Source organism: Pteronotus mesoamericanus, unplaced genomic scaffold (assembly GCF_021234165.1).
Source record: "Pteronotus mesoamericanus isolate MK-2021 breed Mesoamerican mustached bat unplaced genomic scaffold, CSHL_Meso_final scaffold_408, whole genome shotgun sequence".
Lineage (NCBI taxonomy): Eukaryota > Metazoa > Chordata > Mammalia > Chiroptera > Mormoopidae > Pteronotus > Pteronotus mesoamericanus.
In genome coordinates, this window is record NW_026555315.1 from 5729285 (window position 1) to 5751676 (window position 22392).

The window sequence follows — 22392 nt, forward strand, 5'->3', positions numbered from 1 at the left end:
AAGAAAATGGCTGTGTTTAACGTTTTCCTATGTGTCTGTTAGTCCTTTTCGAATGATAAGTTTCTTTACAACAGTTAACAACCATTATCTCTTGGACCACACTTTAAAAAATATTGCTGTCGTGGATGATAAGTCGCATGCATTCTAACCTGAAGCATCTCTCAAGGCACATACAGCAGAGACGAACACGGAACCTCCAAAAGAAAAAGAAAAAAAAACCCACAGTACTGTCAGAAGCTTCTGACTCATTCTGTATTAGTAAATAAGGAAGAGAAAATCCGAACAATATGGCGCCTAGGAAATAAATTTAAGTTATATGGACAGCGACATAAGGGCCAGAAACATGGGAACTTCCTAATTCTGCTAAGATAAACACCACTTAGTAAGTGAGATGAGCTGGCACAGATTGTCATTTCTCTGCTTGGGATTCTGTGCAGTTTCTATCATTTCCCCCCAAATATAATCATACTCCATCCTAATTCCTTCTTTTAAACTGGAAAGGCTGAGGATTACACATTTAGAGCTTTAAAATGATGCTAAATCTGAAATAATGATTTCAGCTACTTGAGGTTTTATGAGGTTAAATGAAAACTATGAGAATAAAAATATATGAAAAATTTAAAAAATAACTGGCTTTGCACTTAAGTTCTTTCAATGCATTACCTTCAAAGTTCTACAAGTAATTCACCACTCAAAGCTACATAGGTCTACTTTTTATGGGTGGTCACAACACCTATGTTAGCGGTGTTGTGTGTGTGTACATGTGTTTTGTGTATATAGGTGTATATATAAGTTTGCATACATCCATAACCATCGTTTTACATGAACAGGAATATGCAAAGCCATTGATAACCCACATTTGTGTGCAGGTGTCAAAAGAGAAAGATCTTCATTTTTCAGGATTCTGTAGTTTTCCACATCCACAGAAAATTACCTAATATGTACAAAAAGATAGGAGAGCATATACATGCCAAAGAGGGAGCTGCAATCGGAGCAGATCAAGGAGGTATTTGTAGCTTTATCAGCATTTGAACTGTTTTTAACAACAAGCATATACCCAAATACTACATGGTAATTTAAAATTCAGTTGAACTTTGACATTTTTTTCCCATGTATAAACTACTTTCATCTTGTCCCTTTCCCACTTTCTCCTCTCAACAGCTACCTACTTTCCCATTCCCAAGATCCTAAATACTATTATGTTTCTTCTTTTTCATAAAATTAATGTTAATTATGTCCACATACTTTTCTGATTCACAGGGGGTGAACTGATAAACCCAAAAAACAGTGGTTGTCTCACCATGTTGAAAATTAAGGACCTCGCCAAATTCGAATCTTTGGCATTCTGGGATCTTTTAACTTTTTTTTTTTTAAACTACTGCACCTCCTCTTCAAAAAGGACAATATGCCTGTTAACTAAACATCTGTCATCTAATAAATCACAGAAATCAAACATGAAAAATGAAGTAAATTGTAGGATACTCAAGACTCGACTCTAAGGGAACTTGAGAACCAGCAGGGTCGTTTACTGAAAATGGTCACTGCCCATCCCAGTCCCAGACGCTGAACTCGCAGACCAAGAGGGCGCCTCAGAGTCAGAATCCGTAACAAACATTGCCCTCTCCCGCAAGGCTGCCGTGCCGCTGGGCCTTGGGTTACGTTGAGAGACAGGTCAGAGCTTTGTTCCCTAAGCAGAATGTTCTCAGCAAAATGAAAGTTTCTGTTCAAATACCACCAAACTGAACAGCAGGCTCACAAAACATGTCTTAGGCGTCAGTCCCCTCCCCCACAAGAAAAGGCCAAAAAACATTAACAACTGAACTAAATTTATTTTTTCATTGGACCATTCTTTTCCTCAAGCCTCCAGAGACAATTATACTTTTAAGGATTTTATTTCTTTGTTTTATCTTTACTGTACTTTTTTCCATTACCAGTTACTCCCCTTATACCCCCCCAACTGTTATCCGTGTCCATAAGTCCTTTCTCCATTTTGCTCAATCCCTCCAACCCCCTGGCCTCCCCCCGACCCGCCCCCAGCTGGCTGTCCTCCTGTTCTCCATCTCTGAGCCTGTCCCCACGTTCCTCGTTAGCTCAGTGTGTTCCTTGGACTCCATATATGAGTGAAATCCTATGGAACCGTCTCTGACTGGCTCATTTCACATAGCACGATGCTCCCCAGGTGCATCCACGCTGCTTTTAAAGGACGTGAGCTGTCATGCATGTTATACCAAGACATGTTCACACCCGGGGCGCAAAACGGGGGCTTAATGGAATTTTTACAGCTGTGAAAATTAAAGTTCACTTGACTCAAAAGAACAGTCAAATAAAACAAAGGAGAAAACCTCCCCGAAGACAGGGGTTGAAAGTAGAGGCTTTTGAACTCCTGAGGCGGCAGTTTTGTCCACAAATTCAAACCAGGGGCGCCATGTATCTCACATGTCATGCAGTGCCCACATGCCACCTTATCACCGCAGCATCGGCCGCCGCAGGCGCACTGCGACTTTTGGAAGCACAAACCTGCTGTATAGAATGGCCTCTCCGGGGAGACGAAGACCGTCGCCACGGCAGGTGTCGTTCGATCCGGGGACCAGAGGACCAGGCAGTCCCTTTTATCTTTAAGGAGACACTTACGCATTCAGATGCAAGGACTGGCACTGCGTGAGCTGCAAGGCGTGCACGGCGCCTCGCGGCCAAACAGCCCCTGGCCTCGCACAGGCGCGCGCGGGCACCAGGACCGGGCCTGCGCTGTCGGTGCGGGCCCTTATCGTCCCGGGCGGCACCCCACTCCCCGGCACCCTACTCCGGAGCTCGGAGAGGGGTCCGCGACCAAGGGCAGGCAATGGCCCGCCTCAGGCGCCTGAGAGGCTGGGTCCCTAAAGCCAGCAAACGGGGCAGCCTGTGGGAAAGGGAAAGGCCAGGCTGTCGGGACACCGTCTGAGGACCTGACGACAAGACTGCAGGAAAGGAAGTCAGCCATGGGCCCAAGCTCTCCCTGGGCGGCTCCCTTCAGGCATCCGGCGACGGCAATCTCAGAACCTTGTGATGGGTGTCATTTTCTCTGCAGAGCTCATTCTTCATTTTTCTCCTGAGCTGCTAAGACAGGAAAAGGGCAGGGAAAGGCCCCTGTCGTCCACCTCCGTGGCCCAAACAACTCCAGCAGCTTCATGATGAAGTGACTGGTGGGCTCCTGTCTCCTGTTCCTCAGCAGCGAGCCTCTCAAGCAGAGATTCTGTATTCCACTTAGAGCTGCTTCCTGAATTCATACTTCTCCTTGACTATATGCCTCTGCATTCTTCTCCTCCCCAAATGCGCACACTCACATTCTGTCTCCCCGTCTCTCCAGCCCTCACCCCACACTCAAGTGCTGCCTCCAATAAGTCAAACTTCCTAAATTTCCACCCTGGTTTCCACTAAAAACGCCACAGGATTAAGTTACCTTCATTCAGGGCCTCAAGTCTAGGGGGCCTTTGCTGACGCGTGTTTCGCCTTGACAGGCGAGGTATCACCAGGTAGATCAGATCACCTGTTCACCTACAGGTAATCTTCAGACTGGCCTCTCTAGGCTACGCAAATAAAGGGATAAGACTGCACGGTCTGAATGTCTCGACAAGGTAATCGAAGTAATAGAAGAGGGAGAGAGGACAGAGAGAGAGATTTCAAAATAAAGACTGAACTGCGTGTTTCAGCAGCACTTAAGAAAACACTCGACCTACCTAAGCAGCTGAGGAGCAGATATACCCGAAGGACCGCACACTCTCTAAAGACTACTGCGCTCGCAGTTCTCCCCTCAAGGTTCTGCGAGAGAACACATCGCGAGAGCAGACTGGCATTATTTATTTGTAAAATGGATAGATGCATACTAATGTCCAGAATTCTACTAATTTACTTGCAAATAAAGCTACAGCCATATTTCAAACCAAACCGCTGTAACAGGAATAAAGTATATTTTGATTAGATCTTTCAAACAAACAAAAAATGTTAGAGAAAGGAACCCCAAGCTCTGTCCTAAGTGCTTAAAAAAAAAAATCACAAGGAAAAATGCCTATAACACATTATCTATTGTGGGGCAGGGGTGGGAGCACTATAGAACAACAGGTGAATGAACACACACACACAAATATACACACAGAACACATACATACATATAAGAGTGGACAAAAGTAGGCTTATAGTTCTGAGTGCACAAAACAGTTTATTCTTATAATACTATTTTTCAATTATTGTATTATTTTTCATGCAACTGCGAACCTACTTTTGCCAACCCCATTTATACATAGAAAGATACAAAACACATAGTTCAAATGTCTAAAACCATTTAATAGTAATTACTTCTGCTTTATACACATTTTTTGTGGCATTTTAGTATTTTATTTTTTTTAAATATTTTATTTATTTTTAGAGAGAAAGGAAAGGAGGGAAAAAGAAAGAGAGAAGCATCGATATGAGAGGGACCGAACCCGCAACCCAGGCGTATGCTCTGACCAGGAATGGAACTGGCAACCCTTCACGTTTCAGGACAGCACCCAACTGAGCCACACCAGTCAGGGCAACGGTTTTAGTATTTTAAAATGAGTAGGCTGTAAGTAACCTCATGAACTGATCTTAAAAACCAGATATGCTACCTATTAGAAAAGCTAAAATAAAAAATGGTAACAATATCAAATGCTGGCAAGGATACAGAGAAACTGATCTCATACATCACTGGTGGGACTATAGTGGTAGAGCCACCCTAGAAAACAGTTTGGCAGTTTCTTTAAAAAACTAAATACACTTACCATAAGATGCAGCAATTGCATTCCAGGGTACTTAACACAGAGATTAAAACTTGTATCCACGCAAATATTCCTAACAGCTTTATCCTTAATATCCCAAAACTGGAAACAACCAGGATGCCTCTCAATAGGTGAATGGTTAAACAGTGGTACGTCCACACCGTGGAATACTACTTAGCAAATAAAGAGGAATGGATTATTGCTACGCTAACTACTTGGATGGAAGGCACCATGCCAAGTGAAAAAAAATGCCCATTTCAGAAGTTCACATACTGTTAGGATTCCATTTCCATTACACTTCAGAAATGACACAGAGATAGAGAACAGATGACTGGCTGCCAAGGATTAGGAATGAAGGGGGCAAAGGGATGTGTGTGACTGTAAAAATGCAATTATTCATTCGACTGTCCAACCACTATGGGGAACTGAGGAAGGAGAAAACTTTGTAAAGCTAAACACATCCCATATTATCTTGCAGTTCCTCCTGTGGGGGAAAAAAAGATTCTTTAAGCAAGGATTGGCTGCTGGCCTTACCACCTGCAACACATTTCGGGCACTACCTGTGCCCTGCCCCTCCCGCTGTTTTCATCTGGGCTCCCCGCGAGCCGCGAGCCGCGAGCCACAGGGCAGCAGAAGTAACCCGGGCAGAACGACCCCTCGCTGCAGCTGCAGCTCAGCATTCGGCTGAAAGTGTCCTGCTGGAAATCAAGAGCATCTAACAACTGCACCAATTAGACAAATAAGCTGTGAAAGCCGTGGCTACCAGGCAGGGCGCCTGACAATGTGCCAGGTTTCTCACTACAGGTAGTTTTTCTTACAAGAGTCTCAGTAGCTGTCTTCAAAATGTGAGGGAGAGGTTAGTGGAAAAAATGTAAATGATGTTTCCTCTGTGATTCGCCAACCCAGTCCTCAGAGAGCCTCCCACACACTGAAAGCAAGACACGCGTCTCAAGCCCAGGTAACCAGGTTTCACTTCCGATGCTTACTAATCAGGGCCTCTTCCTAAAAGCAGCCAGTCTGTTGCCATTTATTTCACTATCACTCAACAGAAGGCCCTGCAAGACACCAACATATATATAGATATATATGTATAGATAATAGATACAGATATATATATACACACATACGAATATGTATCTCTTCTGCAGAAGTCCGTTTATTGAGAAGCCCTATTGACACATTGACAAACAGCAAGAAACTCCAAAAAAGGAAAAAGAAAATAAAGGAAAGAAAACAAAAACCACCCATAAATTCTCCTCTAAGCCAATGCCCTTTTAAGGGTGACTAGTTTATACAACAAATACAATTATCATTTCAGAATAAGGAATAAACTATAAAACAATCCTTCAGTGCTAACAGAACTAAAACTAGTGAAAACAAGTAGCATGTATGGCTAATATTACTTTAAAATCACATTCCACACAAGGAGGCCCATGGATAAAAGGGTAAGGTTAAGCCCATCTAACATGAAATGGAACGTAATTCTGAAGATCTACCCTGAAAAGTCACCAAAACAGAGGAGCGGACGGGGTGTGAGGCAGCTGGGGGCGGGGCGGAGGGCCGGGCCTGCGCAGCCTGACCGCTGGGAGTCGGAGGCCGCGGGCCTCGGGCCGCTGTCCAACTCTGTGCAGCGTTCTCGCATCTGTAGAGCAGAGAACGGTACCTACGCCTCATCGGACCGTAGCAAGGATGAAATGAGTTCAGAGTCCCTGGCCCATGGTAAGCACACACTGACTGATGGTAATTTTTGTGCAGGTAAAATATAACACAAACAGAAGTATCACACAGCAAAACAAACATCAGTCTTTTGATCAGTCTTACACGAAATTCTTTTACACGACTAAGCCATCCTCCAACTCCCACTAAAGAAAACATACAATTTCATTCAGGAAAAAAGTGCCATTTTACACAATGCAGCGAGTAAAATAAATCCTGCTGGGCACACTTAGTGCTTCCCAAGCTCTGCTGGCCCTGCATGCTTTCGAGAGGAAAGGGGACTGTTCTGTAAAGATGGTTTCATAACATCCTTCACCAAATATAATGTTCAAAGTAAAAATTTGAGACTTCCCACAGCAAGCATGGAGACATTCAAAAATACCTGTACCCTCACTCCTGTTTCCCATCCTCCTTTCTTAACCAAGGTTCTTAAAAACCAAAGTCCCCTATAGGTTGGCACACAGCCTAACAACATGCCGTCCTGCTGAACAGCCACCAACGCGGGGAAAAAGGCTCTGGTAGTCAGTGGTCCCGTAACAGCCCCCACCCCCACCCTGCCCCAGCTGGAAAGGTGGGGTTTGTTCTAGAGGTGCTGACTTGAATAACCGAGACACATACAACACCTTTTTCCATTTCTAGGTTCCCAACTATTTAGGGAGCGACCATAGACATTTTGGAATCAGAAACAAATTGTTTCCAAAAGTGTTAAAAAACAATGCTTGCCCAAAAGCCGCAGTACAGAGCTAGGAATTGAGACAGCTGCGCTGGGAGCCACAGAGCTGCATTTTCCGACAGGCACCGCTTCTGAACAATTGAAACTCTCCAGTGCAAAGTCCGGACACAGGCGGCAGTGTTCCCTGCAAACACCCCAACAGTTTCATTATTGTTTAACCATCAAAATAATAGCTCCAATAATCTATCAAGTTTGACGTTTCATTCCACTAAGCAATTACACCAGGATGCAAAGCACGCATGAAGAGATTTTCTCCCCTGTTCCAAATCAAAACTAATTTTGACATTATAGCCACACAGACTAACAAATAAGGCTTATTCTTAAATTACTTATAAAAAGCTTCTAAAAGCAAATACAAACTGAAGCGCCTGTAAGAAATGACACCCCCCCCGGCACATTTTATTTTCTTTCGCCCACCTTTAAGCATCTTTATGAACTATGAGCAAAGTTCCAGGCCAAGTTGTTTAGTTAAAAGAGGTAAATCTCTCTTGAATCAAGCATCAAATACAAGTTTTATCAATTTCTTCTTAAATATATTAAAGGTAAGTGTCCCTCACCTAATCCCCAAATATTAAAATTGTGTTTCTGATCTAGCAATTCACCAGATGATGGCACATCTCTTCCCAAGAAGGAACGGGGATTCTGTTGGTTGCTTCAGTTCCAGGTAGTAAAAGGAAGAAAATGATCAAGGCCTCTGGTATCGAATTCCCTAGATACCCTCAGAACCACCTAGAACAACGCTATTCAAAGTGTGCAGCTGCAGACCCTCCGGGGAGGTCCAGGCCAAGGTTCTCTCTCTCTCTCTCTCTCTCTCTCTCTTCTCTCTCTCTCTCTCTCATTAAGTGTGTAGGAACTTCTACAGCACTTTGACATTGCTGTGAGCTCCAAAAGCATGATTTCTCTGGTAATTTATTTTTCTTGTACTTTACATTCTTGGCAACAGATTGGAGGGGGAAAAAAAAGCTTTACAAAGCTGGTCCTTCCACAGATAGTTGGAGAAGCACTAATTTTTCACACTATTAAATGCCAAGTCAGTCATTTATTGCTCTGAAGTTATCAAAGCAGCCTTGCCCTCACTATTCCATGGCTTCTGATTTGAAGGCGATTACAGAAACCAGTAAGGAGATGCCATGGTATAATCTAACGGAAAGAGTACTAAATCAGAAGTCAAAAGGCCTCACTGCTTATCTGCAGGAGCCAACTAAGTAGCTGGAAACCCTGGGTGAGTCTCTACTCTTGTCTGAAAAATAAAGGCAGCCCACTAACTTCCTGGTTTTCCACACTTTATTACTGGTTGGCCAAAAAGTTCATTTGGTTTTTCCCATATGATGGCTCTAGTAGCACTTAGTTGGCTTTATCTTCATTCAAAACAACTGTTAGACTGTACTGTGACAGCTGTCATATCAGTGTGCATTTTTTTAAAAGACAACTTATCAAAATTGGTGAATTTTTGCGTAGCCACTTAAATATTGAAAATGGAAGAAACTACGTAACATTTTCAGCATATTATGCTTTATTATTTCAAGAGAGGTAAAAATGCAAAAAAGAGACCTCGGCGGTGTAATGGAAAAAGTGCCGTGACTAATCAATCACATCAAAAGTGGTTCCCGAAGTTCTGTGCTGGAGCTTTTTTCGCTGGACTATACTCCACAGCTGGGTAGACCATTTGAAGTTGATAGCATTCAAATTGAGACATTAATTGAGAACAATCAAAATTATACCATGTGGGGAATAGCCAACACACTCAAAATACCCAAATCAATAAAGTTATTGGTGAAAATGAAGAATGTGTCTTCTATTTTATGGCAAAAACTAAATAGACTTTTTGGCCAACCCAATATTATTATTATTGTTGTTGTTTTTAATGTTCCTTCTTAGAGTACTACTTTCTCCAAGTATGGTCTACAGATAAGCTACCTCAAAATCCCAGCTTCACTCCCAAACACTGGTTCTCTAGGTCTTGCCTAGGAACAAGGGATCTTTTTTATAAGCACCCAGGAGACTCCTACACACACTAAAACTTTACTTATGCCTTTAGGAATAAAAATGGGGTCACAATTTGTATGTAATCCCTGATAAATTATTTCAGGTAAAAATATTTTTAATAAGTATATTAAAACAGAACATGTATTTTAATATGCTTTTATAATATTTTAATATATAAGAACAAATTTCAACTTTTTCCCATTTAAAAAACTACTGTTTGGTTGGGAAGATCAAATGTATATATTAAAATACACATAAACATTTAACTACATGTTATGACATCAAAAGCTAATTTCTTAACATGATATTCAGAACTCTTGAATTTTGTACCAATCCCTCCTAAACAAAACTCATCGCTTATTTTTACATTGTTGTTTCTATAAAGATGAGAGGAGACAAGGCTGCCATTTGCAAGTGTTTTCTCAAATAACAGTGCAAATGCCGCTAGTTTGTATCTCAAATAAAAACCAAATTAGATATAATAGTCAACATATTTTCATTTTTAATACTAGTTTTGGTTGTACACGCAATGTTGATGTGCTGTCTAAAATTGTTTTAAATAAATGAAATTTAGGAATCGGATGAAGACCATCGGGAGGTGAACTGGAGGACTACCATTCCAGTGCCCCCCATTAATCGGCTGAGTCACTGCCGCCAATCAAGCTGCTGGTTTGCAACTGTGTCAACAGGCAGAGTTGGGAAACGCCGAGCTAGATGCATGGGCGTTGGCAGGATGATTCAGAGTCGCCTCGAGCGCTGGGTCCTACCGTACAGCGGGGCCAGTAGGCAAGGTGCCTGTTCTACAAGTTCCCTGGGAACATTCTGACAAGCTCTCCCCACCTGCTCTGCAGCAAATACTGGCTAAGGTAAACCGCAGCTCTGACACAGAAAGATGACACAAACCCTTCCAGCAGTGTATGTGAAAAAGGCCACAAATGGTACCTGAATGTAAAAGGTAAAAAGTAGAGGTAAACAAATGTGAGAGAACCTGAAGGACTAGGAACTTTACACTGTGGTCTGGGCTAGTCCTAGTCACTGTGGTTATTTCTTCCCACCCTGTGCCCCTTACACAAAATCTTCGCCCCTAACTGTTCCTCTCCATCTCTGGAAAATCCAAGTTGGCCAAACCATGGTTGCTAATCTGCCAAAACAGTTCCCGAACAATTTCTCCCTCTTCCAGAACCATCCCTAAGGATTCTTCCAACCAGCTGAACTTCAGCTGACCTACTCCTGCTGAAGCCCCAAATTAGAACACTTCTTCTGTACAGCATTTTCAAATAAAGGCTTATGCTCGTGAATCTACTTCCACACCATGTAACATAATAATTTAGCCTGATCACAAAGGGTAGAATTAATTGCCTATGGGCACACTCACTCAAGACCTGGCAAGAGGTTGGTAGTTGACAGAGGAGGAGGCTTGGTTATTTCTCAAGCAGACATCTTAATCATTATGAAAGCTTAAAAAAAAAAGTTAGATCTGAAGAAAATGCTGAGGGTTAACCACTTCCCTGTATAATTAAGGATAAAGTATATTGATTCATGAGCATTAAGTCTGTGTGTGTGAGATCAGGGCTAAGACTAGAAAGCTTTTCCAAAGCAAATGAGAAGAGAGACAAGCAGAAGACGGGGTGGGAAAGGACCATCCAGTCACTTAAGCTTCCCGCCTCCCCACCCCCAGTTCTTAACATAATCCAGCAGTTACTGATTGGAGCAGTGCTGATTGCTTAATTATATTTAACCACTCAGGCCAGCAGTGGCTCTAGTTGGCCAAACTTCCCGCAAGTTTCAGGATGACTGGGCAGCATTTCTTTCGAGAGAATCAAGGCAGTTAAAATGTTTCGTCAAATCACTGGCTCTGAAGAGTTCAAATGGGGCTGGGATCCCCCATTCTCAGAGCTGGCCTGGTGGCAACAAAGGGCTGTCCCACCAGCCCTGACACACTACAGCTCAGAGGTAGCGAAACCGTATTTTTAAACGCAATTCTAGAAAAGGCACATAAATGCTAGACTAGGAGATATATGCCAACACGTAGCATTGGAAAGGAACAGATTTTATAAGTCGAGTAACACTTGCTCAATGGAATTTTCTTTAAATTCCTATTCAGCACATGAGTGGTGGCTGCTGAAAAAGGCTGCTGAGAGAATAGGGTTCCACTTTATCTTTTTGTAAGAGAGAACATTGGAGAAATGACCAGACCAAGGTCACTTTCCATTAAAGGAAAAAAGGTTAGCAGCCTCAACAGATGAAAACCTGTGTAGGTCATGACTCCATGAAATCAGCAGCCTGGTGAGAATCTCTCCAAAATCCTATCGGAAATTAAGTGCGGATTAGAGTAATTAAATGTAAAACCTCCTTGAGAGCAACTCCTGTTCCTGAAGGCTAGACCCTTTCTGTGAGATGTATCATAGAAAAATAGTGAACAGGTTTTGCCAGCCATCACAGCCTTTCCAATCTCATATCAGGTCTGCAAACGCTATGGATCTAAAAAGAACAGAGCAGCGATTTGGGGAGGGAACTAAATAACCCAGCTTATCTCAGAAAACCACTCCATTCTCTAGGCTTTGCAAAAGTTCATGTGCTCCTGTAACTCTAATATACTTAGGGGTTCCCAAAAATTACATACATTTCCTCAAGAGCCATAGGAAAAAAATATAATCACAGGGTAAAGGCCAAACACTCTCTCTCTTGAATGCTTAAATAGCCAATTATGTGTCTTAATACATTAATTCTATACAGAGAAAGACTATTATAGGAAAGTTGAATAAGACATCTTTAAAAATGTACCCTGAGGCCTATGTCCATTCAACTGACAGTAAAATCACCCTCAAAAAAGCACTTTTATGCAACATCTAGTATTTTAATTTCCCAGCTGCTAACAAAAAATATATAAGGAGCAGAAATTAAAGTAATTATGTCAGCAGCACAGGGAACAAAACTTTAATTGTATTACACAATAGTTAGACATTTGGGGAACAAAACAAAGGCCCTAAGGGTAGAACTTCTTTAGAATATAAATGATTCCAAATCAATACGACAGGAATTAGTTTGGGCAATAAATAGATGCATGGTTTGAATGTAAAAATTCAACCAGCATCATAATTCAATATAAAAACATATAGTGAGAGAAACAAATCTCTGAAACAGCTTTAAGGCACTCCATAATTTACATACACTGCATCATTAGTAGGACCTTCAAACCAGTATTGTACTAATCAGCTTTTTTGACATCCAGCCTACAAAAGGGCTCATTCACTTAGCTGGGAGACAGGTGTTAGCAACAAGCAACCTCTTAGCCTCCAAGTTCCAGGGGCCGGGCCTTCGATAATTGTGCGATGACTGGCACGTTGAAAGGACAATTTCAAAGAGGGAAAGGGAGGAGAGAGGGAAAGAGAAACAAGGAGGCCAAAAGGGAGAAAGGAAGAGGGAGAAAGAAATGGATGTCAGGTGCCACCTAACAGGGCCACCTTCAAAACCTCCTGGCCTGCGCCGCGCTCCCTGGTGACACGCAGACACACGAGGGAGAATGCAGATGATGTCATGAAGGCACTGCTGCTGCAGACCGTAACTCCAGATCGAAGCCTGCACGCCACACCTTCTAAAGAAAATGTTCAGTGTATGACGCATTCTTCTTACCCACATTCTCTCCGTCCTCACTCTAGTCCTCACTCTTGCACACATCTTCTGAAAGAGCTGATTGAAAGACAAATACCGTATGATTTCTCTTGCACGTGGAATCAAAAGAACAAAATAAACAAAATTGAAACAGACTCACACGTAGAGAACAGCCTGATCGTTGCCAGAGGGAGGGGGGCTGGAGGGCTGGGTGAAGGAGGTGAAGGGATTAAGAAGTACAAATCATACTTACAAAACAGTCACAGGGATGTCAGGTACAGCATAGGGAATAATAGAGACAATAATACTGTAATTACGTATGGTGCCAGGCGGGTCCTGGAAATATCGGGCGGGGGGGACGCTTTGTAAAGTATACGACTGGCTCATCACTATGCTGTACACCTGACACTAATACAAAATAATAGTGAATGTAAATTTTAACTGAAAAAGTTTTTAAATTAAAAAAAAAAAGAGCAGACTGAGTAGATATTCCTATAGAGACACAGAGAAGGCTGGATTTAGAAAGACATCTTAAGTCTACAGAATAAAAAACTTAGAAGAAAGTGGGAGAAAAGAATATTCACTGAGTTCCCTACAATGTACAAAAAAAAACATAGTTTTCTCTTTAATCCACACAATAACCCTAGCAGGCATCATGTTCCCCTTGCAGATGAAGAAGGTGAAGCGCACAGGGCTTAGGTAACAGGTCCCAAGGAGCTCAGCCTAGCGGCGGCAGCAGAACCAGAATTCCAAACCGCAGGTGTCTATTTCCTGAACTGTTAGGCTTTTCCCAAGTTTCATCTGCTAACATATGTAGTCCTCCGGTTCTGTTTTAATTCAGATGGTTCTGTATTTCAGCAATTTTTTCCTTCTATGAACTCAGCAAAGTCCCTGTGACTAAATTTTATTGACTGATTCACATCTTATTCTTTTCAATAAGCGCTTCCGCTATGCAGAAATGAACTATCTGGCAAGTTGGTTTTATTTTTAAACCCTACAGAGAATTCCCAGGCGTCTCTCCTACCCAACACAGATCATAACTAGATGGACTTCCAGTTGTTTCCACATTATCACTCATTGGTCCACTCAGGACAAAAATCAAGCCACTTTCACCAGCCCCCCACACCCACCCTTGTGACTCCAGATAGATAATGGAGGGGGGCTCTCAGTAAAGTAATTTGCATAAAAGTTATAAAAGCTCCTTGTTATCTGTCATGACGAGGAAATGGGCTATTCTAGAAAAATCAAACATCCTGGATAACATGATGTTTTTAAAGGGACTACCAATTTATAAAGAATTTCAAAGCAATACAATAGTCACAATAGTGGCTCCCAAACCTGCTACCAACCAGAATCACCTGGGGAGCTTCAGGGACCGACACCAGGGAGGTTTTTCAAATGCAGATTATTGTCATCACTTACCTACTCAATCAAACTCTCCAGGAGGTGGGACTAGAAAATCTGTATTTTTAAAGGAACCCCTCAGTGACTCAGTTGCCAACTGCTGGGTACTGAATCTTTCAAGGAACACTGACTTTGGGGAATTCCTCGCAATAAGACAGGGCTAATAAAGGCCGAAGCTGCACTGAATACAATGCAACCTTCTTCTGAGGATTCAGGAGACTTCAGGCTCTCCCAATGCCTGCACTTCATCACTATACTGACAAAACCAGAAAGAAAGGAAAAGTTAAGATTTTATATTGGCAGAAAGTTGGAAAAACAAGCTTTTGTTTTTCTATGAGATGCAAAGAGCTAGTTTTCCCCCCCGGGGGAAATATAGATTTTATGCTTCCTTTGAAAAAGGAAAATGTTTAAAAACATACAGTAGGACTCACTCTTAACCAACTGCTTAGCTCCAATTCAGAACATTAACAGGCCCAAAGGTATCAAAAAGGGGCCCATTCAACCTGTACAAGAGAAAGCCGAGAAACTTCAAGACAGTCCTGACTACCAGGAAGGAGGACAAAGAGTTTCAACTAAGAACGGCATTACGGGATTAGGTAAAAACCACTCTCCCGGCCACGGCAGCTGGGAAAACCTGGAATGGGGAGAGCCGAGGTCTCTGAACACGAGGCCGAGGGCTCCCATGTAACTGCAGTGGCTTTCACGTGAGATCGACGGTAACAGGATACCCTATTAAGAGCCCAACAGGTTTTAGGATTTTAAAACTCCATGAATAACAAAGTCAAACCAAGAAAGTGACCAGACCATTTCCCTACTGAAGAAACGGGTGTCTATGTGTTTGGATATAAAAATATTGTCCTTCCAACTGATAAGATCTTTCTTACATAAACACAAGTAACTACTACCAATAACCAGTAACCAAACAAAAATGATAATCTGTCACCATTCCAAACAATAATAAAGATGGTGAAGCAGCTCATCCCTTGAGACTTCAACAGCAATTTAAACTATGTGTTTTCATTTAAACTCTAAATTATATCTTAGCTCTGTATTGCAGGGGTTTTGCAATTCCAGGGTGCAGAGGTTAACCTTTCTTCCCAAAACATACAGTGGCTAGTGCAAGTTTGATATTCTAATGTCCCTAATGTACCCTTAAAACAATAGCAGTATTATTAGACACTACTGTGGATAAAAAAAAAAATCAAGTTGGAATTAGTCCCTCTAACACACTTTGGGTTTTGCAGGTGCTTTCAGACAGTCCTAGGCACAGCTCTGGTACAGATGGGTGTGGCTGTGTTAAACATCACAAAGAATACGAAATTAGGGGGAAAGTTGTCTTTTATTGTTATGGTTGCTGTTTGGTCTTCTTCAATGCTGGTAACAGAAAACGCCTTTTCCACTGCTATTTTAAAAACCCTTAAGGAAGTATTCCTATTTGACAGTGCAGAGCAGAGTTATGCTAACTGGCTTGGGCGGTGGGAAAATGTGAGCACAATTTTAAACATTCTGAGAAGGGCTCTCTCATTTTGTGTGTTTTTATTTCAGCAACTGGTTCAATTAAGCCGACTTAGAAAATTTACGACCACTGACCCAGCATAAACAGTCAGGATAACAGCTGTCTACCTGATCAGGATGAAAGTTTCCAGTGAGCTGGTCTTCATAATTAGATACAGACACGAACAAGGGGGTGTCCCAGATCACATGAGAATTTTCTTCAAGCACAATCAAGTTATTAGTTAAACCTGCCACATCAATCTGCCACTGTTATACACAATTTTCAAACAGTTTAACACCTCTAAATAAACTGTAATTTTTGAATTGTGCTCAGAAGTCCTGATTAGGAAATTTCACAAACGCACACCATTACCGATTTCCTTGAACGTGAAAGAGAATACAATCAGGAAAAAAAAGAGTTAAGTTGCCCAACCCGAAATGCCCTGAACAGAAGAGTGTTACTGCCAGCTCCATACCCTAGGGCTCTGCATACAAACTCAGCCCAGCACCGTGTCTCCTGCCTACTTCTGTTCCTAGAAAAATGGTTCAATAAATGGACCGCCTTGACCACATTTCAGTAACTGGAACTGTCCCTAGGAAAACCACAAGGCTCCTCCTAGCAGACGTAGGAGCCCAAGGGGCGACCGAAGTCTTCCCTGTCCCCCAAACCACCTGTAAAATGGATGAGCACAGTGCTGACTGCTTTCTTAGAAGGCCACATGCCCCGGGGATGTTTGTTCATTTCGTCACTGGCCTTTTGCCAGGTGCAAAGTGACAGTTGTGGGTGAAGCCCTGTTTCCAAACTAACACGACTCCTTCCCTGGGACAGACCGGGAGGAGCGGTACCTCCTCCTGGCTTACACAAGCAGGGCTTCCTCCCTCCAACCAACGGCAGGCGGACCAACGAAAAGGAGAGAAGGTGCCGTTTTCATCCCCCGCCAGCCCGAAACCCAGCTCTGAGCGGCCGGACGCCTGCGCGGCTCCGGCTCCTGCTCTGCCTAGCCGGCCTCCCCACGCCCGGTCAGATGTCTCCGGCCAGCGGAGAGCGGCCTCTTTTCTTCCCCCTCCGTCTCAGCCACTGGCGACCTCACACGCACATCACCGTCTCAAACGAACACACGGCAACTCCCAAAAGCGGGGACCGGGGACCCTGAGGACAGAGCCACACTCCCAAACGCCTCCATCAAGCCTCCGACCCCGGCTGCCTTCCTCTTCTTCCAGGAAGCCCTCAGCGGGCCAGGCCCCCGTCCCTTCTAAAGGGGGCGGCGCGCCGCCGCGCACCTGGGTCAGTTTACTCTAGGTAAAGGGGATCCTTCCCGCACAAGCTGAATGCCGGTCCGTAGGGCGTTTGGCGCTGTTTGAGGCTACACGGCCCCAGTTATTGCGCCCACAGGGGGAGTGCGTTCTTCGCGGGGCGCTTCTGATGGGACAGGTGCAGGTTACACTGAAGGAGACTTCCAGCGACGCCGGGGCTCCTCATCCCGCGTAGAGCAGGGAGAGACACAGGCCGCGCCCGGCACCGAGGAGGCGCCCCCAAACCACACAGCCTGGCGAGACCCGAGGCCGAGCAGCGCCCCCGCCCTGGCCTCCCCCTGGACCCCAACACTGGCCAGGCGCCCCGCGGGCCGGCGCCGCCGCCGCCTCCTCACCTGCCGCGGCCGCCTGTCCGGCCCGCACCTGGGAGGGGAGGAGAGGGGCCGGATTCAGGCTGCGGACGCCTCAGGCAGGGGGGCTCCAGGCTCCGCCGCGCCCGCGTCTCCAGGGCTGAGGGGTACCGGGGGCCGGACGCGACATCCTCACCGCCTGCCCCAGGAAGTGGGCCCCCCCTATCCATCCCCAGCCGGCCGGCCCGGTCGCTCCCGCCCCCCGCGTGGCCCCGCCCCCAGAGGGGCCCGCCCCCTCTCGGGAACGCGCCTCCGCTCCCGCCGCGCCCGAGCCACCATAGAGAGGGGCGAGGCGGCGGCGGGCTCCAGCGCGGCCTGCGCTCGCGCCCCCTGGCGGAGCCGAGGCCGCCGGAGGTGGGGCCGGCTGAGCCTGAACCTCCGCGGCCAGGTGTGGCTTGCGGGCATCAGGGGGTCCGCTCTCCTCCTAACCTTGGTCACCGAACCCCCCGCGAGGAGGTGAAGGGTCCAGGTCCGAGTCTCAGCTAGGCCATGGTCCAGCTGGGTGACCTTGGGCGTGTCCCTTAACATCGCTGAACTCGCTTCATAATAAAAAGTTTGAAAGCTGCGTCACCTTCCTATCTCCTCGTCCTTCACAAGGCCACACACAGGTGAGGGTTTCCAAATTACTGTGGAGGAAACTGAGGCCCATCAGAGCTCACTAGCCTATTCAATGTCCCATAGTGGGCGGTATTATTAGCCAGACCTGTAGGACATTGTTAAACCAAAAACTAAACTTCTATAGTTAACGCCTTTTCAAAAGAAAGGGTTTACTGGGCCATAAAGTACCAGGTCCTAGGGCATGAAATCTAGACCATCCGCAGCAGCGCTGGGTGGAAAAGGCGAAGTTCCCCGGTCCTGAAGTTGATGGGGCTCTTTTCTGTATAAAACGTAGAAGGAAGAAAAATTGAGGTGTTTGGAAAGAATTTCCATTGGCTACAGATAAGGGGGGTGGGATAAGGTGAAGCAATGGGCGCAGTTACTATTTACTACTTTTCACTGGTTACAGGAAATAGTCCTGAAAGTTCATGCACGTGCAAGATCCGATGGCTCATCTAGTAGTGAGCTAGTAGCCGCCTGGATGTTGATTCAAAGCTGCAACCTACATTCAGGAATGTGAGCAGTCTGTCACCTGGCCCCCAGCTATTAACAGGCTAGCTGCTCTGTCTGTCCTCCTCTCCAGCCCACTGCAATTTAAAACATTTCAGAATTTTTGTTCTTGTCAATAACAAAGCCCAGTTACTCTAGAGCACCTCCCCCATCCAGCATTTCTCAGTCTAAACCCCCAGGACTAGTTTCACATTAGGAAGCTGAGCATACTGCCAGGGGCGGTACAACCTTTTGGTGCCTCTGGGCCACCCCGGAAGAAGAGTTGTCTTGGGCCACACATTGAATACACTGCAACATGTAATTACAAAAAAAACCTCGTAACATTTTAAGTAAGTTTACAATTTCATGTTAGGCCGCATTCACAGCCACCCTGGGCCGCGTGTGGCAGAGGAAGGCTGGGGAAGAATGAAAACAGCTGGGAGCCCAGGAGCCCATCCTTCCCGTTCATCTGCTGTGTACCTTTCAGCGGCGCACTTAACCTTTCCGAACTCGTTTCCTCATCCCTGAAATGCAGGTTGGTATGAGGATTTGAATGAGCTAACGCACTAGAAGGTTTAGTAAACTATAAAACACCAGGGCTGCATGGGGAATCATTAGCCAGCGTGGGCTAAGAAAATGCCTAGTCATGAAAATAATATAAATTCTAATCCTCTTGACTGGTGTCTATTGACACTTAATTTTCTTATGCTTTAGGTTCCTATGGAGACCTCTCAGAGTTCTTCTGAGCAATTTGTTTTGTTTTGCATTTTAAAATAAGGACTATCACAAGGAAAAGTGAAGTAAAAATATTTTTATGTGCGGCCTGTCACTTTACAAGTATCAGTCCCAATCTTCCCAACAACCCAGCAAACTGGGTAGGATCATACCCATGAAGATCTGCAGATTAAGCATGTACCCAAAGCCACACAGAAAAAGACCAAGTGGAATTTGAAACTGGATCTTTCCACTACTGGGAACTCATGGAATGACTGGCCTTCTACACCTGAAATAAATGTACCTGTCTTTTTCCTACCTGGCTATTTTGGTAACTTTCCTTGATGCAGTTCCCTGCCCTCTCTGGTTCTCTCCAGGGCTTTATTTTCCCACATGAATGCATTCATTGTCTACTTTTTCCCTGTCTCTTGAGATGCCTGGACCTTGTGCATCCTCTCTCATTTCTGAAATAGATTTGTGATCTGCCATCAAGACACAGCATCCTCCACCCAGCCTCTCTGGGTTAATTTTAGTTACAGAAAGTTAATAGGTCCAAGACAAGGATGAGGCGGGCACCAAGAGAGGTGTTTTTTTGTAAATTTAAGGTTACGAGGTGAGTGCTCATCTCTTACAGGGGGCATGCTTAATCTACTGTTGAACCCCGTAACTGGAGTCTGAATTCACAACATCCTGTGGAAATCATTTTTCTTGGGCCCTCTGGCCCGTATCACAGCCAGAACATTGGAACGCTGCTAAATAATGTGCACATCACCGAAGCAAGGCGATCTCACAGCCGCGTTCACCCGCAGTGCTCCTGTCTCCACCTTTAGCATTATCCCCATCGCTATTTTTCATCTTTATTGTGCCCTTGCACGGAGGCAGTCAATAATGTACCCATTGTGCTAGTAATCGGAAACCCTTTTCTGCAAGCAATAGTATTTAGTAGTAATAAAACACTAATTTGTCTACCAAGTGACATATTTATAGGAGCTGTTTTCTTTGACATATTTTTATTATTTCTACTCATTTGCTAAGTACTTTCCAATACATATTTATGAAGCACATGCCTTTCCCCAAGCAGTAGTGAAAAAAAATCAATCATTTTTTTTTTTATTAGCAGCAGCAAGGCTTATCAGTCAGTCCTAGTGCCCTGATATTTGTCCTGGCAAGAGCCAGAAGGATTAATGGTGACCAAGCACCTACTATGTGTCTGTGACAAGCGCTTTACATCAGTCAGCTGTTTAATTTCCCTGAGACGTATATTTTACCAATAAGGAAAATGCAATTTCCCTGCAACATAGATTTTAACCACTGAGACAGAGGCATCACCGTAAGTGGCTCAGCCATCAAGGGCCCAGAAGGGTTTTGAACCTGGGTCTTGATTCCCAACCCTAGGTCATCTGGACCACTGCTGAGGCATAAGAAAGGGAGGATGTCAGGACATGTGTGCCAGCCACAGGGGACAGTGGGGGCGTGCAGAGGCAGCACCTAAGGGAGTAAAGGACACTTGGGTAGAGGAGCCGGTCTGGGGAACTGTCCAGGGTGGCGTGACCAGAGCAGCATGCGGTGGCAGTGCACAAGGCGATAGAGCGGCTGGTCTGAGAGCAAGGCCCCAGGAGGAGGCAAGTGTGAGGGGCCAGGCCCTGCAGGAACGTCACTGGGGGGCCCTCACATGGCTGGAGAGGCCCCTTGGATGAGGGCCGTGGCACCTTCAGCTGGAGTGACTGCCCCAGTGGGAACAGAATGGCAAGATTGTGGGGACAGTGTGGGGACAGTGGGGGTCCTAGTCTAGGAAAAAGGAGTTCTGGGTTCCAGCCTGGTTCTACCGCTGGGACTGCCATTACTCCTCCCTGGGTCTGAGCTGCTGTTCTTTTCTAATTGATTTTTTGGAGAGAGAGAGGAAGGGGCAGAGAGAGAAACATCAATGCATTGTTCCACTCACTTGTGCATTCATTGGTTGTTTCTTGCGTGTGCCCTGATCCAGGATGGAACCCGCAACCTTGGCGTTATCCAGACGAGGCTCTAACCACCTGAGCTCCCCGGCCAGGGCCTTGCTTCAGTTCCCTCCTCTGCATAGGACAGGATAGGCCAGGTGATTTTTACAGGCCTCTCAGACCGCACTGTTCCAGGGCCGCCAGTCAGAAACTGAACACCTGGAAGTGCGGCAGATCGCCCCAGGCCAGAGACTGCAACCAGCTCCATGCTGAACGCCAAGCCCAACGGATCGGAGTGCCATGTGTGGAGAAAAATCGCAAAAGACTTCAAGCTCCACAAAAAAGAATGCTTGACTGGTGGGTGGCGTCTTCCTGGGCTCAGGATGCCACGTGGTAAGAGGGGGCAGGATTTGCCCTTCGTAGCTTAACGTATAGTTTGCCACCATGGTTGCAGAGGTGTGCCAACTGCTCAGTGTAATGACACCGAAGGTTATTTTCTCCCGGGGTATTCTGTGAGCGTGGCAGCGCCGGGGTCCCCGCTGCTAGGCTCTCCGATCCTGCCCCATTCAGGCAGACCCCCCCGAGCCAGTGCGCCATGCTTCTTCTATCCCTGCTGCGTTTATCATCTTTAAATGTCACTCCATCCATCTATAATTCTGACTCCCCCTTTCCTGCAAGCCAACACACAACTAATTAATTGCACAACAGGCTCTCCGAGACAGGCAACCTTCCTTTAAAAAAATGTGTTCAGTAAACCTGATCATTTCTCTCCTCTGCCTTTTATTTTCCCTTCCCTGGTGTCCTCCTCTCCTCCCAGCCAGGGTTACAGCTCTCAGACGGATGGCCACAGTGCTGGTACCAGACAGGGGGGCTGTTTTGTACACTAGGGCACTAGGCTGTGGTACAGCTGGCAGGAAGAAAAGGGTAATTACATTGCATCTCAGAGCCACAGGCAATGAATTTCTGCATGAAGACTAGATTTGCCATGTATTATTTATGCCAGCATCAATTTCCCCAGCTGGCTCTATTTACTGAGCAAATTCTCCTCTGTCTGTTTACGGGCAAGGCCATGGTTCAGCACCTCTGGTTACTCTGTACCGTGGAGGTCCCACAGGGCACCATGCATATTAAACAAGTGGCTGGATTCACCAGGAGCAGGTCACATGCTCCCTTCCTTAGATTATGTCCCAGGGACGCAGGGAGCGCCCTGCCTCACCTAGCCCTGGTGATACATGCAGGTGTGTGAAACCAAATCAGCAAGAGTGGAAGCGAAATAA

General features: G+C 45.2%; 1 protein-coding gene across 1 annotated transcript in view; it reads right to left on the minus strand.

Annotated features, from left to right (window-relative positions):
* Nucleotides 1-17521, minus strand: part of RFFL (ring finger and FYVE like domain containing E3 ubiquitin protein ligase) — a 64073-nt gene extending 46552 nt beyond the window's left edge. The window contains exon 1 of the mRNA XM_054593381.1: nt 17367-17521. The gene's annotated coding sequence lies outside the window, so the exon portion shown is untranslated. The remainder of the gene's footprint in view (nt 1-17366) is intronic.
* Nucleotides 17522-22392: the final 4871 nt, after the last annotated feature.